At 39.7% G+C, this 19,977-nt stretch overlaps 1 long non-coding RNA gene across 1 annotated transcript in view; it reads right to left on the bottom strand.

The window, feature by feature from the left end:
• Positions 1-454: 454 nt before the first annotated feature.
• LOC126651837 (uncharacterized) overlaps positions 455-19,977 on the bottom strand; it is a 115,361-nt gene continuing 95,838 nt past the window's right edge. Inside the window, exons 3-4 of the long non-coding RNA XR_007631791.1 lie at positions 3,798-3,908; positions 455-3,237 (exon numbers count right to left, since the gene is read on the bottom strand). This is a non-coding gene — a long non-coding RNA (uncharacterized LOC126651837). The remainder of the gene's footprint in view (positions 3,238-3,797; positions 3,909-19,977) is intronic.

Below are 19,977 nucleotides of genomic sequence, written 5' to 3'. Positions count from 1 at the left end.
CCCCACCCGAGACAACCCCCACACAAGCTCCAAAACCACAAACCAAGTCAATAACAAACTCCAACCCGCAACCAAAAACTGCCCTACCCCTCAAAAATAAAATATAGCTGCCCCATCAAAATCCAATCGGACAGAAGATACCCTTTCACAATCCACTGTACCTACACCAACCAGTCAAGCCCCAGGCAACCCAACAACAAACATCCCACCAACCAGCACCAAAACCAACGCTACACTATACCCTACAACTCGCCAATCCCCCCAAGCTTCAGGAAAAGAATCAGTTGGTAACAACACTGAGTAGAGAAACACAACCAATATCCCACCCAAATACACTAAAAACAATACTAATGAGACAAAAGACACCCCCAAACTCACCAACCACCCACACCCTACAACAGACCCCAATACCAACCCTACCACCCCATAATAAGGAGAAGGATTAGAAGCCACTGCCAATCCACCTAAAATAAAACAGATACTTAAAAAAACCATAAAATATGTCATAAAATTCTTACTTGGCCTCTCTCCAAGACCTATGGTTTGAAAAACCACTGTTTTAAATTCAACTATAAGAACCCATCTTTAAACAAACTCCCAACCCAATATAACTAAACCTATCCACCAATCTCACCAACTTGACATTAAGCAATAAGTGTAAACTTGACTTAGTTAAAGCAACTCACTAGGGTTGGTAAATCTTGTGCCAGCCACCGCAGTCATACAAGAAACCCAAATTAACCTTACGCGGCATAAAGAGTGGTTCTTCATTATCAATTCAACTAAGATTGAAATGCAGCTAAGCTGTTATAAGCACAAGATGCACCTAACACTTTTTATCAAAATGATCTTAGCCACACGATTAATAAAACTCCACAAAAGCCAGGGCACAAACTGGGATTAGATACCCCACTATGCCTCGCCCTAAATCCTGATGTTTCTTCTACCCAAACATCCACCCGGGAACTACGAGCACAAATGCTTAAAACTCTAAGGACTTGGCGGTGCTCCAAACCCACCTAGAGGAGCCTGTTCTATAATCGATAACCCACAATACACCCAACAACCTCTTGCCAAATCAGCCTATATACCGCCGTCCCCAGCTCACCCCTAACCTGAGGGCCCAACAGTGAGCATAATAGTCCCTCTCCGCTAGCAAGACAGGTCAAGGTATAGCTCATGAAGTGGAAGAAATGGGCTACATTTTCTAACATAGAAAATCACACGACAAGGAATATGAAACCATTCCTAAAAGGCGGATTTAGCAGTAAAGTAGGACAATCATGCCTCCTTTAAGTTGGCCCTGGAGCATGCACATATCGTCCGTCACCCTACTCACAAGCTACTACCACCTATTATACATAATTCACCACTAAGCTAAAGACAAGGCAAGTCATAACAAGGTAAGTGTACTGGAAGGTGCACTTAGTCTACCAAGACGTAGCTATAACAAAAGTATGACATGACATGGCAAAGGCATATGTGGTTTTCTTTTACCTGTTAAACTGTTTTTTCACTTCTATCCTTTCAGTTCTCTCCCCCATCCCACTGGCAGGGAATGCGTGAGTGGATGGTGGTGCTTATTTGCTGGCTGGGCTTAAAGTAGAACACCAGAATAATTCTTAATCTGTGGGTTATATATGCTTTCATTTCTGTATACAAATAGTAATAACAAGATATATTGATGTAGTCAGAAATATTAATAGCTTTCAAAATAGCAGTAGGAAGGTTGGCTTTGATTCTACTAGACAGCAAAATCCTTTTTTGATATTACTGAAAAAGAAGTAAAGTAAATCTATGAGTAAGCAAACAATAATAAGCCAGATCACAAGTAATTAAACTGTATTATCGACGCACACAGGTAGCTGTGAAAACAACATATTGGGATATTTTATAGTTTTAATTTTTATAGTTCAGTATATAATCCATATTTTTAATATGTAATATGTAATATTAATATGTAAATGAAAGTTTCATATAAACAATGGATGAATCAAAAATTATCTTATAGACTAGATCTATAAAAGAAAGGTGAAGTAAACAGCTTGCCAAAAAGACCTAGTTGTAGTTGCACTGGGTTTTAGTGTCTATTAATGTAATTGTTTAAAAAAATGTGAAATGCCTAGGAAGTCAAATGTTACTCAGGAAGGTAAGATTCAGTAGAAAGAGCATCATGTAGAAAGTGACTTTCTTTCATATTTTTTCCTCTCTGCAAAACAAAATATTTCATCTGAGCGCATCCGATATAAATATAATTTTACACAAAACTTTCTGCCTCAGGAACCAAATCGACTTGTCTTAATTGCTACAAGAGACATGTGATATTCACCTCAAACATATTTCAAGATAATCAGGGGAACTTAGAACTTGCTTCACTGATTCATAGAATCATCACAGAATCATGAAAAAGGTCTGGATAGGAAGGGATCTTAAAGATCATCTAGTTCCAAATGCCACTGCCATGGTCAGGGACACCTTCCACCAAACCAGGTCAACCACAGCTCCATCCAACCATCCAATCCAATGCTCCACAAATTCTATTGGCAACCTGTTCCAATGACTCACCACCATCACAGTGAAGAATTTCTTCCTAATATCTAATCTAAACCTACTGTCTTTCAGTCTGAGTCCATTCCCCCTTGTCCTGTCACTATATGTTCTTGTAAAAAGTCCCTCTCCACTTTTTTTGTAGGCTCCCTTCTGGTACTGGAAGGTCACAATTAAGTCACCCCAAAGCCTTTTCTTCTCCAGGTTGAACAAACCCAGCCTTTCCTCATAGGCGAGGTGCTCCATCCCTTTAATCATCCTGGTGGTTCTCCCCTGGATTCAGTCCCAGAGGTCAATGTCCTTCTTATGGTGGGGATCCCAAAGGTGGATGCAGCGCTCCAGGTGGGGTATCACCACAGTAGAGTAGAGGGGCAGAATCACCTCCCTCGACCTGCTGGACACACAGTTTTTGATGTAGCCCAGGATACAATTGGCCTTCTGGGCTGCAAGCACAAATTGATGGCTCATGTACAGCTTCTCAACCACCAGCACCCTCAAGTCCTTCTCAGCAGGACTGCTCTTGATATGTTCATCCCCCAGCCTGTGTTGATACCGAGGTTGTCACAACCCCAATGCAGCACCTTTCACTTGGTCTTGTTACACCTCATGAGGTTCCCATGGACTTACTTCTCAAGTTTGTCCAGCTCCCTCCAGATGACATCCTGTCCTTCAGGAGTGCCAATCACACCACTGTAAACAGAAAGAACAACAGTTTCAATCTAGAATATTGTTTTTTAGTACTAAGTAGCAGCTGCCCTTGTCAGAACACAATTTTTAACAATTTATACTATGACATGTCAGTAGAAGCATACTATCAGCTACATCAAATGAACTGCAAAGAAAAATAAAATAGCATGACAAAATTCTTTAAATTTTAAATAAAAAACAAAGCATTCTAGAAAGCAAAAAGGGATGATTTATAGATAAATTCTTTTTGCATGAGTTTCAAAAAAAGTGTAGACTTTTAAATCTTGAAGATTTTATTAAGAAGAGAATTTTTCATTGCAAAAATCTCTAACTTTCTGACACAAAATAATCAAACTGCTCTATTGAGAACCACTTTAGGGTTGATTCTTCAATCAACAGAGTACATGTTGTTTTACACATAAGGTAACATGCATTATTTAACTGATGTAATATTACAACTAGCAGATGGAATGCATAAAACACTGCCAACAACACTTCAGCAGTTCTTATTTAATACATTCACCTTTAGGAAAGTCATGAAGACTCAAGGATAATGTCATTACCTTTTCCTTTTACGTGTTCAAATGCCCTGCTTTGATACTGATGTTTTACTGTGAGAATGATGTTATTCAGGACATTGCCTTCATTTGTTCAGTCTAGTTGGTAAATTACGCCTGCAGTATAAAAATATTGGTTATTGAGAGCAAAAATACACATTTTCATATAATAACCTAGTTTATCTTCCTTAGAAAATTATTTTACTCTTAATTTCAAACATAAACGTTAGTATAGACTTTAAAAGCAGAAGGAGGACTGAACTGTGAATCTTTAATAGTTGTCTGTGCTTAGGCTAGTGCCCCTTGAAGAAGTTTCTGATATTTTTGAAACAAAAATGTCACGTTTTTACTGGTAGGTATTGCTGCTTTACAGATGGTCAAGGACATACGTGGGCAAAACAGGATGAAGTGAATTAGCAAAAATGGACTAAAAGATGAAAATAGCTACTTTTCTCAAAAGCTTTAGGTAACAAGTAAGCTTCATGGATGATTTCCATACATGTTTATCATATTAAAATATTTACTAAAATGGTTCATGCAAACGTTTGAATTTTAGAAAAGCAGAACTCTGAAAAAAAGCTGCAAAAACCTTGAAGACTAGGATCTTATTCATTGACTACTAGGAAAATGAAATATATAAAATAAAACGTAGGAGTAAAGATCAGACTACTCCCTTCCAAACTGTCACCCACAGACTAAATGCATCTTTTTCATGGGCTCCATGTTCCAGCCCCAGTTGGCAACTTAACAGAGTGGGATGAATGTAGTGCTCCTATCCTTGCTTTTTGCTGACTGGGAAACCATGGCAGCATCACCAACCTCTTGCATCCAAACTACAGAATAGGCTGCTGGCATTACCACTGACATGCTGCATGCAATCAACAAAAGGAGCACACTGCATATTAAAGCCCTTGTACTCTAGTCAAATAATTATTTTAGTTCCCTTGCTACAACACCAGTATTGATACTTTAAATTTCACAGTATTAAAATGATGCAAACTGTCTAGCATCTACCCTTTCCTCTGGTGACCTCTTCTCCCTCTCCACTGTCCCACTGGGTTTTTTAGGTAAGTGACCAGTTTAGGTGAAAAGGGTGTATAGCTAATCAACATCCTGATTCCACAAGATTATGTTATGAAAGATGGGAAAGTATTTTTCCCACATAGAGTGTTCTCTGCATGCAGATATCTTTGTTTCAGGAACCTACTCAGGTCTAGGCTTGAGCTAGGCATCTATAACCACTGTGGATTTGCAAAACAACTAAGATACCAAGACACCCAGAAGTCAAGTTTCAAACAAGGATAAATACATTTTCAACATAGAATCATAGAATTAACTGGGTTGGAAGAGACCTCCGAGACCATCAAGTCCAACCCTTGATCCAACCCCAATGTCATTACTAGATCATGGTACTCAGTGCCACATCCAGCCTCATCTTAAAAACCTCCAGGGACAGTGAATCCACCACCTCTCTGGGCAGGCCATTCCAATGCCTGATCACTCTCTCTGTAAAGAACTTCTTTCTAATATCCAACCTAAACCTCCCCTGGCAGAGCTGAAGCCCATGCCCTCTTGTCCTACTGCTGATTGCCTGGGAGAAGAGATTGACACCCACCTGGCTGCAACCTCCTCTCGGGGAGTTGTAGAGAGTGACGAGGTCACCCCTGAGCCTCCTCTTCTCCAGGCTAAACAACCCCAGCTCCCTCAGCCTTTCCTCATAGGACTTGTGCTCAAGTCCCTTCACCAGCCTGGTTGCTCTTCTCTGGACCTGCTCCAGCACCTCAATGTCTTTCCTGAACTGAGGGGCCCAGAACTGAACACAGTAGTCAAGGTGCAGCCTCACTTCCCTCATCCTGCTGGCCACACTGTTCCTGATCCAGGCCAGGATGCCATTGGCCTTCTTGGCCACCTGGGCACACTGCTGGCTCATGTTCATCTTCCTGTCGATCAGCACCCACAGATCCCTTTCCACCTGGCTGCTCTCCAGCCACTCTGTGCCCAGCCTGTAGCGCTGCAGGGGTTGTTGTGGCCAAAGTGCAGGACCCGGCACTTGGCCTTATTGAACTCCATCCCGTTGGAATCGGCCCAACTCTCCAGCCTATCCATGATGGACTCAATCCCCTCATCTAGATCATTGATAAAGATGTTAAACGGGACTGGGCCCAGCACAGATCCCTGGGGGACACCACTGGTGACTGGCCGCCAGCTGGATGCAGCCCCGTTCACCAGCACTCTCTGGGCCCGGCCCTCCAGCTAGTTCTTAACCCAGCAGGGAGTCCATGTGTCCAAGCTGTGGGTTACCAGCTTTTCCAGGAGTATATTATGGGAGACAGTGGTGAAGGCTTTGCTCAAGTCCAGATAGACCACATCCACAGCCTTCCCCTCATCCACCAGGCAGGTGACCTGATCATAAAAGGAGATCAGGTTGGTCAGACAGGACCTGCCCTTCCTAAACACATGCTGGCTGGGTCTGATCCCTTGTCCATCCTGCAGGTGCTGTGTGATTGCACTCAGGATGATCTGCTCCATAACCTTGCCAGGCACTGAGGTTAGGGTGACAGGCCTGTAATTTTCCGGGTCCTCCTTGCAGCCCTTTTTGTAGATCAGTGTGACATTTGCCAACTTCCAATCATCTGGGACCTCCCTGGTGAGCCAGGGCTGTTGGTAAATGATGGAGAGCGGCTTGGCAAGCTCTTCTGCCAGCTCCCTCATCACCCCAGGATGGATCCCATCTGGTCCCATGGATTTGTGTGGATTCAGGTGGCTCAGTAAGTCACTGACTATTTCCTCCGGGAATAGAGGGGGCTATTCGGCTTCCTGTCCCTGTCTACCAGCTCCAGAGGCCAGTTGTCCTGAGGGCCACCTGTCCTAGCGGTGAATATCAAGGCAAAGTAGGTGTTAAGTACCTCAGCCTTTTCCTCATCCCTGTTAACTATGTTTCCCCCCAAGTCCAACAAGGAATGGATGTTTTCCTTGCCCCTCCTTTTGTTATTATTGTACTTATAGAAGCGCTTTTTGTTATCCCTAACAGAAGTAGCCAAATTGACTTCAAATTGTGCTTTTGTCTAATTTTCTTTTTGTATGACCTAGTTATACTCCTAAACTCATCCTGAGTAGCCAGCCCTATTTTCCATAGTCTGTAAGCTCTCTTTTTATCCCTGATTTCCTTCAGAATCTCCCTGTTCAACCAACCCCACTGGCTTGCCTTTTGGCACACTGGTACAGCCTGTTCCTGTGCACTCAAGACTTCCTTCTTGAAGCATGTCCATCCCTCCTGTACCCCCTTGTTTTCAAGGGTTGTTTCCCAGGGTATGCTCTGGACCAGTCTTCTGAACAGGCCAAAATCTGCCCTCCAGAAGTCCAGTGCAGAGGTTTTATTGGTGGCCTTCCTTGTATCCCTGAGTATTGCAAACTCTATTATTTCATGGTCATTGTGCCCCAGACAGCCTCCGACCACTACATCTCCCACCAGCCCCTCTCTGTTTGTAAACAACAGGTCTAGTGGGGTCCCATCCATGGTAGGTTCATTTGCCAGCTGGAGCAGGAAATTATCCTCTATACACTCCAGGAATCTCTTAGACTATCTCTTCTCTGCCATGTTGAGCTCCCAGCAGATATCCTACAGGTTGAAATCACCCACAAGAACAAGGACTGGCGATTTTGAGACATCTGCCAGCTGCTTGTAGAAAAATTCATCATCTTCATCATCCTGGTTGGGTGGTCTGTAACAGACTCCCATTAGGATGTCAGCCTTGTTGGCCTTCCCCCCGATTCTGATCCACAGGCACTCAACCTTATCATTGGTGACCTTAAGTTCTACAGAGTCAGGAGACTCTCTAACATATAGAGCCACCCCTCCACCTCTCCTACCCTGCCTATCCTTTCTGAAGAGCTTGTAGCCATCCATGGCAGCACTCCAGTCATGCGAGTCATCCCACCACATTTCTCTGATGGCAACTACGTCATAGCTTTCCTGCTGCATGATGCCTTCCAGCTCCTCCTGTTTGTTACTCATCCTGTGTGCATTGGTGTACATGCACTTCAGCTGGGTTGATGATTTTACTCTTAACTCAGGCTTTTCATCCCTGGGCTTCTCTTTGGAGAGCCTGGATTCAACCCCTTCCCCCTTCAAACCTAGTTTAAAGCCCTCTTGATGAGCCCTGCTAACTTATGTGCTACAGTTCTTTTGCCCCTCCTAGATACATAAATCCCATCTGATTTAAGAAGACTGGGTACTATGGAGTTTACCCCATGGTCAAAAAACCCAAAATTTTGACAGTGGCACCAATCCTCTAGCCACCTATTGATAAGGTAGGTTTTCCTACTCTTCTCCTCATTCATCTCCTCATTCATTCCAGCAAGTACAGGAACTGAGGCAAATACCACCTGTGCTCCTGTCCCATTAACTGATCTACCCAGTGCCTTGAAATCCTTTTTGATTTCCCTGGCACTTCTTCTATTAATATCATCACTGCCAGCCTGGATTACCAACAGTGGATAGTAATCTGAAATTCAAATTAGCTCAGGAAGTCTCCTACCAATGCCCCTCACCCTGGCTCTGGGAAGGCAGTAAACCTCCTTGTGGGATGGGTCTGGTCAACACATAGGGCTCTCAGTTCCCCTCAAAAGGGAGTCACCTACTACAACTACCCTTCTTTTTTTTCTTATAGCTGTAGTTGTAACCTGTCTGGTAGACAGGGTGCAACCTGCAGACAGATCTTCCTCTTGCCTGATCTTGACTTTCTGAGTCTAGGGCCTCATATCTGCTGTTATGGGGGTCGAGAAGGTGTTCTTTTACCTCTCCGAACAGGGACATGTTTCCATTCCCCCCCATCCACTCGGGTGTGACTCCATCAGTCTATTTCCCTTTCACTTTCCCTAATGCTTCTTAGCCTCTCTACCTCTTCCTTGAGCTCTGCTACCATGCACAGCAAATCACTGACCTGCTCGCATCGCACACAGGTGCCTCTCACAATGTCCTCTGGCACTGTTGCCAGGGTCAAACAGTCTGCGCAGCCAGAGACCTAAATGGCTGCATCCTTCTTGGAGGGTTCTGTCTGTGTCAACACACTCCTAGTGGTAACAGCAACAACAACTTTCATTTTTTCAGAAACCACTACTGGCTTTAATTGAAATGTGGGGAAAAAAACCCAAACAAACAAAAAAAACCCAAGCAAGCAAACAAACAAACAAACAAACCCCTAGGAGATGGCTGTGGCCTGTCTGTTTGTCCTGCCTGTGCGAACTACCGTGCCACGCCTTTGTTTGCCCGCTCCTGTTTGCCTCGCTCCAGGTCACTCACACTCCCTGGAGGCGTTTCTAAAGCCCTCTCGAGCACTAGCTAACAAGCTTGTCCCACCCCTCTCTCACCTGAGCGGATTCCGAGAAGAAGCAAAGCCCAGGCAGGAATCAGCCAGTAGCTCTCTTTCAGGCTCTTATATAGCCCTCTCGAGTACCAGCTAACGAGCCTGTCCCACCCCTCTCTCACCTAAGTCGGTTCACATAATCAGCAAATGTCCAGTTTTAAATGTCTCTTAAATCTTGTTTTAGGCAGATTTGCTTCTGTTGGATCTATTCAGAAATAGGTTCCTGTCTAAGACGCAAGTGTTCAGTTCTGTAGAAATGTGTTTACCTCATCCTGCAATTGAGTTGCAAGTTGTAATCAAATGTAAAGATTGTCTCAGAATGATAAAGCTTTTTTTTTATTGATATCAATTTGTACTGCATTACTGCAATTTCTGGGTTACTGGATTACTGCAATTTCTTCACAAGTATCGTTATTCTACAAAAACTGCATGTTTTACTCCAATGTTCCTTTGACATGACAAAACAATGCTGTTTTAAAGTTTTATGTGCTTTAGAAAATGTTGTAGTGGTTTTTTTAAATTAAGAAATGACACAGAATTGTATATATATGATAAACTAGTTCTATTAAGTTTGTCCTGCACACTTTTTTAAAAAAGATAAGGAAATCAATATTTTAAATTATCAGAATAGTTTTAAAATGTTCATTAAAAATGCTTAGCTTTTTATAAATCCTCTTTTTGAGCAATTCACTTTTTTATTTTAAAATATGAGCAAATTATTTCAATGTAAGAATTGTATGAGTGTAAGAATCAGTATTCCATTTGGCTGAACACTTTCTTGAAATACCATTTAGAAACTTTAGTTTAAGTAGAATCTAAAGAATTACATTATTTATGTTGAGTTAAATAACTGCTTCATGTATAGATTGACCCCTTTAATACTTATCCATTAATGAGGATAAAATAGCAGAGCATTTAAAAAAGAAAAGGAGGGGAAAGAGACAGTATTTGTCCTTCTTAACAGTAAAGAATGTGTGTATTTTAAAGTATAAACTGCACGGTACTTTAACTTTGATTAATGATTTTAGATCATCTTGAGCAAAATTATAAAGTAAAGCAGATGATTAAGACATTTATTTAAGGTATATTTTATGTCTTTTTCTTAATGAAAAGGAATATATAATTGACTTAGAATGGAAGGCAATACAAATCTATAGATATCATATATTTAATGAAAGTCACAGTTCAATTTTCTGTTATAATCCAAATCCTTATTTTAAAGGCCTGATGTCTCAGATCATTATTGCTAACCAGAATGTGCAGGACTCTTCCCACTTCTGGCTAAAATTTACTTCTATTTGTAAAGATAAGAATTACAGGCACTATTGTATATGATGGCAGAATTTGGCAAGTTTTTCACAATTTCACTGACTTTTATGTGAGAAATAGACCTATACTTTATACATGCACTGAAGGAAGAGAGCTTCAGATGGACAAAATTAATGGAGTTTACAATATAAAGTTTACAATATAAAGGTATAAATAATAATGCTATTACCAGTGAATACCTCATTATCTAAAAATTTAATTCACATTCAAAGTGATCACTCCTCAGAATTTATTTTAATACCAGCTTCTTTCACGGTTTTCTGTATTCTGGTTGCTAATTTCCTTTTCACTTTGTGTATTTGATTCCTTCCAGATGGTGTTATATCTAAAAAATAGACATATCCTTCAGACACTAGAGATACAACAGTTTTTTCATTTTATAGATGCAAGAATGATGCACAGGGAACTTAATGATGCACAGGGAAATTATCTAAAAACAAATGGAAATATTTGCCTGACACGTGGAAAGCATTTCTGAGGTTTCACAAGCATGCTATTACCAAGGTAAAATGCTTTCCAAAAATACAAAATAGTCTAGAAGAAATCACCAGTTGCCTTAAGACCTAAACTTCAGTCCAAGCAAAATGTGAGCTTTGGGACTATATACCATATCATTCATGAAGCTCAGATCCATAAGGATACAGCTCTTTAAAACTGAATTTGAAGTTTATAACAGGCACCAGTCCCCAAACATATCTAGTCTGTAAGAACTTCCATTTTTTTAAATGTGGCAAAGGACCCAATGTTTGCTTCAGCAAACATGTCTATTTGCCACATGAGACCTATCTCAAGAGCAAAATCCCAGAATCAGACCTTCCTCCCCCAAAGCAGGAGGGAAGGGATGATCGAAGGGACAGTCAGTGAGTGATGGCCCTACACAAGCATAGCACCTTCCAAGACACCTTCCCTTAGAAGGGTGTCCCAAGGGAGTTAATTTTTTTCTAAGCCTATTCACTTCTTGCCCACAAAATGCCCTCAGTTCTTTCTTTGCTGCCCACTGAAACTGCATTTTATTTATTTGTTTGTGATTTTTTTTGTTTGTTTGCTAAACGATTTAGTTTCAGCAGGATGGACTGACAATAATTGCGCGATGCCGCAGGTGGCACTGTGAGGGTGATCAGGGGCTGGGGGAGGGTAAGAGACGCAGGTATAGGCATAGGGCCCCCTTGTTCACCCAAATCACAACCCTGGAAATCACAACCCTGTAATCTCACCCAAGTACCTTGATAGCACTAACCCACAGGACGCTGGGCCAGTTCTGCAGAACTTTGCTGCTGCACAGTTCTGCTACTCAAGCAGCCTAATTAAAATCCGATTCCTTATGAGGGCTTTGTAATACTTTGCAGACTGCCTTCTGCACTGTGCTCTCTGTGGACTCCTGGCATTTGTACTACTGCACAGCCAAACCTATAAGAAATAGGAAAGTCTAATTCTGAGGTTCTCAAATGTCTTTGTAAGCAATAGCGTGGGATTAATTTCTCAGTCGTACTGGTTGAAAACTAGTTAGTTCCCTTTCCTAATGGCTGCACAAGCACGAATTTGCTCTTAGTAGGAACATTTAGGAATTCAGTTCTGCAAGGTAAACTAGCAGCACTTGAAAAAACTTTTTGCCTCAGAGATGCCCAAGACTTGGGACTGTTCAGGCAGAGTAGCTGGACAGTTCATCAGGGGCTGCAGGAGGGGTGCTGCTCACCAGGGTGGGTGGCCATGAGGCAGCTGGATTGTCAGCTCAGTCACAGACATGGTTCCACAGCTGGAAGCAGGCAGTCAGGGCACCCAGATGGCAGCAGGGGGGTCAGCCAGCATTGGGAAAGAGGAAAAAGCCATGTGTGAGATCAGATCAACCTGCCCAAGGACAGGGCTAGGGAAAGACAGGCCAGAGATGCAGTTGGGGCAGGGACTGGAAGCCCTGGCTGGGCTAAAAAGGCATCCTGGGCGATGGAGCAGCTCCTGAGGGAGGCTGACCCATGCCAGAAGGGTCATTACTGCACTGAGGGACCTGAGGTAGGGAAAGCTCTCACATATATGATCCTAATGGAGAATTTGAGGAAGATACTGTGTCTAAGTATTGTGGAGCCCATCTGCTCAGCTGACAGGATGACTCTCCTGATATATGTCTTTTTACATAGATAATATTGTCAGTCAGACAATCCAACTTCTCTTCTTTTTTGTCATTCAAAGATCATTTGCTGAAATAGGTACTTTCTTGCAAAAAAAAAATCTTTATTATTTTGAAAGAAATTTTCAGTAAAGGTACATTAATATATTTCACTCAAAATAGATTCTTAACTTATACGTTACTTTTAGTTATCTACATGCAATTCAACAAGGTGTAGTGGTGCATCCCCCCACCTCCTTGTGCCTGCTCTGCAATCCCAGGACCTTCTAATAAGGCTTGACCAAACCAGCTGAGAGGTACAGTGTCCCCTGACCATAATAGGAGCTCTTGCATGGTAAAGGTGGGAGCAATTCTGACTGTAACATAAATATCAACTGACCAAAGTGGGAACAAAGGATAAGTAGTTATTCTTGTTAACCTTGGAAAATCATTTTCCTGAATCATTGTCAGAGTGAAATGGTACCATTGTTACAAGACCTGAAAAAAATGAATCCTAGTAGAGTGAAACGGTACCATCATTACTGGACTTTTGAATAATTTTAGTAATTATCGACTTGGTTTACAGCCAGGACAAAAATTGACTGATGACTGAAGACAGTCATCTTGCAACCCCATGAACAGTGGTCCTAGATGAGGTCCTCTGTGCTCTCCTGAATTGCTGCGGGCTGTGCCAACACATCCTTCTGAGCGGGACACTTCTCGGAGATCACTGACAAGTTTGCGATACTTGAAAGATCACTGCTGTCAGTAATGCCTAGGCTGATACTCACACACACACACTCTACTCGAGGTGCAACCCACGCCTGCTGTGAAACACTAAGAGATTTCAATGAACTCAATGGGAATTTTTGATAAGTCCCTTTATAGACATGGATATAGATGTATATATCTCTTTACCTGTGTGCCTGAGCATGAATTGTTTATGGTATGACTGTTGTTATTGTGAATCTGTAATTAAGTCACAGTAACAAGCGTAGAAAATCCTATTGAATCAGTTTGGTATTGATGGAAAATCAGAGTGTCCTACAACAGTGTGGAAAAGTGAGTGTTAAACTCTGCTTCTCGATTACCCCACACTTAGGTTTTGAAAACAAATGTAGAACCTGCATTACAGATTACTTCTAAGAATTAGACAAAACTATCATTACTGAGAGAGCTGTCTAAAGGGCTGGCTCTGGCTCTGTTGACTCTAAATATATATTGCAGAGTTACCTGATTCACAGCTTTCACTGAGACTTCTAAAGCAAGCAGAATTTACATTTGCTACTGAACTTAAACTGCTATCCTTAAGTTTTCCCCCTACTGCAAACACCAAGAAAAGAATAGGAGTTTTCAAAGCACGATTTGAGGAAGCAAGACAAGTTTCCTGTTAACTAGTCAGGCAGGTCTTTAAATACCATTTTCATTAGGGAATGTATTAAATTAACAAAAGTGATTTCATTGAAACTCAGAACATTATCATGTCTTCACATTCCTATTTAAAATGATAAGTGGCTAATTGTATTTCTTTTTGACAAGCAAAACCTTTAAACATATGTGTTAGAAGAAATTTGTAATTAGTTTGAAAAATGAGTTACTCCAACATATTATCGGTGGTTGTTCAAATGCAATTTTTCATAATCACTATATTTATACTGTAACTTCCACCATTAAAACAGTGATCCAGATTTACAAACATTCTCATATGTGTTTGGCATATACATAATTTTTGTCGTCACTTGCTTCTGTCCTTAAGCTATGCAATGCTTCCCTCTTTGTTACGGCCGGAATCACACAGTTGACTCAATCTTTAATCTAAGCCATCCTACCCACCTGCAAAAGACATATAGATGATGAAGCTTCTCCTTATATTAAAGTTTAAATTTTGACCCTGGTTTAACAGCTCAACAACAAAACCAAGCCAAAAAGCCTTGTGCACAAGAGTAGGAGCTATGATAATATCTGTAAACAATTAATGCTTTTCATAAATCCCTTGCCTTTACCTTACTAGCTTCACATGTGTATATTGATAGACTACCTAAGACTGACTGATGAGCACTCTGATCCCTATTCTGTTACTTCGACATATAAATGTACTGCCTTACTAGTAACCAGGAAAAGTGTATGTGAGACAATACAAAAGTTATAAAAATGAAGATATTATTACATACAAAATCTGCAATAACATTGATTGTCACATGTAAAATATATTTATCTTCACATCTGAACTACTGTGTTATATCTGGAATTCTCTGTCCAGTCCTGGACTCCCGAGTATGAGAGATGGAGTTACTGGAGAGAGTTCAGCAAAAACCCTCTAACATAAGCAAGGGACTGGAGCATCTCTCATAATCAGAGATAAATATTATATCATAATGTTCTCACACTTTGACATTATGTGATGACATGGTAAGCGTCTCTTATTGCCTTTCATTCTGAACACTGATTTAAAAAACTAATTATAATTGCCATTAGGTTAAAAATGTAAGATTAAATTATTGCTACAAGAGAGAAATTATTAAAAATAATATGCAACCTTCCGTATACTTTTAACACAATATGGAGGATAGCAAGATGGTACCAATGTATTTTGGCCCTAAGCTATTTAGAAAATCTTGCATGAACAGGCATTTAATGTATCACATAGTATTTATATTAGCAAATATGCTATTATACATGTGGGGTTTTTTATTTTCTTAATGTTTCAGAGTCAAACAATTGGTATGATGAAATATGGATCATGCTAAATAATAGTAATCAAAGCTGCAGAAATAATTGTACATTTTACTTACTAAAGTTGCATCATTTTTATTTTATATTTGAGATTTAGAATTTTTTTAATTCCAATTTTGTGGCAATTGTTCTTCATGTGCAGTATCTGTGTGTACTGATAACTGCCCATGAAAATGTTCCTTGTCATGTTATATTCTTTATCCCTGTGGCTAATTGTGTAGGCACAGCAGTGTGAAAAAACTTATGAAAACAGACAATTCTTGATCTGTATAAATATATTCCAACTGCTTTTAAAGAGGACAATTAACTTGCATACATTTAAGAAAAGTAGTAGCATACAGAAACAAAGATAATTAACATTCTTCATCAAAGGAATGAAAAACCTTATGAGTCTTGAAGAGTTTGCATTTTATTTACTTTTAAAATTTTTTTTAGCAAAAAAGAGAGGCCGTGATGCTTTTTTAAAAAGACATCATTGGATAACCACTTAGGAGGAAAAAGAGCTATAGAAGACAAAGCATATTGTTGACATGAAAATAAATGTGTAAGCACTAACTAAGAATAAATTTATGCTAGAAATAAGGGGAAAAAAATCTGTAGTCATCAAGGAAGTGATTCTCTGGAACATTCCAAGAACAAGAGATGGTGAACCAGCAGAATACTTCTTATCCTCAGTCTTCAGTTTTCATATGCTTAAAACATTGTGAACTGTGGTCTCGCAGCCCTCCCAAACAGCTGTGGCTTCTTGCTACATTAGCTAAATGTCACTTTAAAGAGTACAGAGGAATACAAAGGGAAAAGAATTCATGCTGTATAAAAGGAAAATATATTTTTAGAATAGCACTAAAGCTGAAAGCTTCATTTTTATGGATTTCCAACTACAGTTTTTCAAGCTTTTTAATTATTTTGCCAGTTTGTCAAAGGTAATGCTGTCCTTGAGGATTTGCCCTGCAGTTTTATAGCTGCTAGCTTTTCTTATTTACAACTGCGTTAAGCAGGTCACCTGATAGTAGCATAAATGGGTATGAAGCAGTGGTGATATTTAGTCATTCCTAATAAGAGTGCCAGCTAGGAGATATGTGTTCCAAGGGGCCAAGAGATAAATTATGTTATGGAACACAGCATGGAAACCCCAAACTATCAATTAAAGTCTCGCCATTTCAGTGGAAAGAATTGTGGATTATCAACGAGATTAATTATTCTGAAATGCTAATTTTGAAATATCTGCTAGACTATTAGGTTTTGTCAGTGTTACAGATGTATTTACTGGGACAAGGAATATGTTTGTGGGAAAGAGAGAAGTTCATCCTCCACACTAACACCGGATTTGACAGGACTGCATAACTGCTTATGCATATGTATCAGTAGCTGACACACCTGTCTCCTCTTTATAAACAAGCATTGCTTTTGTTGTAATCACCACTATTTATCTTTGGTTGTTTGGTTGCATATTTCTACATAAGAGGACACACGGGTTCCAAGAGGGTACAGAGAAAAAAAACCACAGGAGACTACCTGAGCTAAGGCGGTTACGTTGTACAGGCACTGTAACATCTCAGTCACTCCCTCCATCCAGGAAGGCACCCCCAAAGATCAGGAATGGAGTTACAGAGCCACTTGATGCAAAGCTGCAACATCTCTCAACTCTTCACCTAATTCAGGAAGGACAAAGGCTGTATGAAAGCACCTTTTTGTTCCACCCACATACATTTCTTTCAAGAAACCTCAAAAACATGTAGGTTTGTTCTAATGAACAATATCTGCAAATTTCCTTCCCTTGGGTCATTGTCTGAAAGAATACGGTTTCCCCACCAACCACCATCTACTTGTATTTTTAGATCTAGAAATGTGTAATAAGCACTGTAGTTGCAATTCTTAACTTAATTTGCACTCTTTCAAGTGCAATTATATCTAAAAGACTGGCCTTTAATCTTGCTCCACTGCTACTTAAAAGGCTTGACTTTTTTTTTAAATACACTGACCACATTCACTCATTTTAAATATCACTCTGACAGCTCTATACAACAAAAATCACTGGGTTTGAGAGGTTCTTTCAGTAAATGGTTTTAACATTTAGAGTAATAAAAAGTAGATATTTTCCCTGTAAAAACTTAAATTGTTTTGTTCTTTCTCCTAATTAGCATGAAGTCAAGGAAAATAAAGAACTGAGAATACACTTTGTCCTTTATCTAGCCCACTTTTGAAACTAGATATTTTCTTTATATTCAACTAACTTTGATTTACTCAAGCAAGATTGCTTATTTTGGAGAACACAGTTCCTGAGAATATTGCTCCTGTTTTTTCCAACTGAGGGCAAAAAAATATGGCAACTATTCATGGTCTGGCAGTTGCTGGAAATCTCTGTACCTTGACCAGATTATGCATAAATACATTATCTCTATATTTCTTGAGTCATTTTTGCATCAGACATTGTTCTCTTTAAAAGGTAGAAGGAATCTTGCAGCCCTGAGTTTCAAGATTTTTATTTTCTAGCCTAGAGAATGCATTTTATCTAAACAATTCATGTAAACTGAAAGACAGTAGCTTTTATGAGTTCCATTATTTAAAAAAAAAAAAAAAGTGTCAACGTTTTGGGTTTTTTTTAAATTAATTTGGGATAAAGTCTTTTTTGGCTTTATTCATGAAATACAGACAATAAAAATATTTCTGAAATTTAAAAAAAGAAAATCTCTAACAGCTCAAAATAATTTTTATGACTAATACTCAGCTATGGCTACAGAAAGCCAAAACCAATAATTCTGCAAAGTGTAAACTGAAATATTTACCTCGTGAGTATGTTAATTTCTTAGCATATTAGAATTTCTCAGCCTATTACAGCATATTACAAGACTCCATAAAACTTCAATAAAGAGCTTCATAAGGAAGAAAATGATAAAGCCAAGATGAGTGACCTCCTTAAACAGCATGCTGATACCTCTCTGTTTTGCAGGGTAGAGACAGATGTGTATACCAACAGCTGAGAAGAAAACTGAAAGTTCTTCTGACACAGACGGATGTATGTCTGCCCAGGTGGTATGGCAAGTATAATTTAACATTACCAAATCTTCAGAAACCAAAAGATAATTTGTCTATTATCAACAAAGTTGTTGCAGTTTTTTTATACAACCTTATATTCATTTTCTCTTTTCAAAGATGCTTTATTCTTGCATTTTTATTACACTTTCCCCAGTGCAAAATCATCGTGATGGGGGTTTGGGGGAGGGTAAATGATAATTTTAATGGACAGTACACATGACACAAGGGATCAGTAATGGAAGTTTGGGTTTGTGCAGGTTATTCTGCATGATCCAGTAAGTTCTAAGAAATTAAAATTTAAAATCAAGCAAAGTAACTTAAGGGAGGATAAAGGAAATATTATCTGAAAAACAGGAGTATATGAGAACAAAAAGAAAAATATTCTTAATTGGATCAATGTGATTTATTAAGTGTTTTGAGAATTTTAGCATCTCTCTAACTTACTAAATTTGCCTTCTAAATAATGCCTACAATGATGAGCAAGAGGTGTGGAACTGCTTTTACTTCACTTGCCACCATTCTGTTTCTTCTTAAATCAAATTGTTTAGGGACATAGTGAAACTGTCCTAATGGAGTACCACAATTAAAAACCAAAATTTCACTTTGCAGTTCCATTTCATACACAATATTTGCTATGAAATTCTTAAACTCTTCTTGTAATCTTATTTAATTCTCTTTCTGTGTTGCTTAAAGGAATTTACCTCAAGGCACTCTAATCTGTTTCAAAGAATCTACTGTTTCAGAGACTTTCACAGAAAAGTGGGAAAACTTCAGAAATAGTTAGAATCATGAACTTTATATGTTCATCTACCTAAGAGCTGGCCATACATGATTTTTCTGTGATTAAGCTCGTTCTCAGGAAATTTGTATCTTGAAAATCCATAGTCCTTCTTGAAAGCACTGATCACACTGGCTTCTGTAATTTAATCACATTTAGCCTTGTAACAGATATATAGAAACTTTTCCTCATAATGATTCCAAATGTAATGTCATATAATCCTATTAGGACATTGTCCTCTTTCCAGCCAGGACAGGGTTAATTTTTGCTGTAGCCAGGAGGGGGGCATGGATAGGACCTAAAGGTTATTCTATACCACCTCATATCATTGCCAGGGGCAGGGTGGGAGGAAGGGAGTCTCTTCCTGGGAGAAGGGGTTCCTTCTGTGTGAGCATAGCGTGGCGTGGCGGAGGGAGGGGTCGGATGTTGTTATTTCCACGTGAATCATTCACCTCCTTCTTGTATCTTCTGTCATTAGTATTGTTACTGTTTGTTTTCTTATCTCATTGCTGTTTCCAGTAAATTGTTCTTCTCTCAACCCATGATTTTTACCCTTTGTGCCTCCAGTTCCCCTCCCCAGCCACCGAGGGATGAGGATGAGAGCAAGCGACTCATGGCTGCAGTAGGAGCACTGAAATGGAGAATACCATTCCTACATTACAACAGACATCTTTATGATCAAAGAATGAAAGAGTCAAGAGGACAGGCTGGCTGACTAGCAAATATCTCAATACCTCCAGCTAAATTTGATAGAGCTGTTCTTGAATAGTTTCCCAGAAAGCATCAAAAAGGCCTTGTTTTAGAAAATCAACTAGTCTAACACAATTCAAGTCTTCTTAATTGTCT

Source organism: Myiozetetes cayanensis, unplaced genomic scaffold, assembly GCF_022539395.1.
Source record: "Myiozetetes cayanensis isolate MyiCay16 unplaced genomic scaffold, myiCay2020 scf7, whole genome shotgun sequence".
Lineage (NCBI taxonomy): Eukaryota > Metazoa > Chordata > Aves > Passeriformes > Tyrannidae > Myiozetetes > Myiozetetes cayanensis.
The sequence above is the reverse complement of the archived record's forward strand: the minus strand, read 5'-3'. Positions and strand labels throughout refer to the sequence as shown.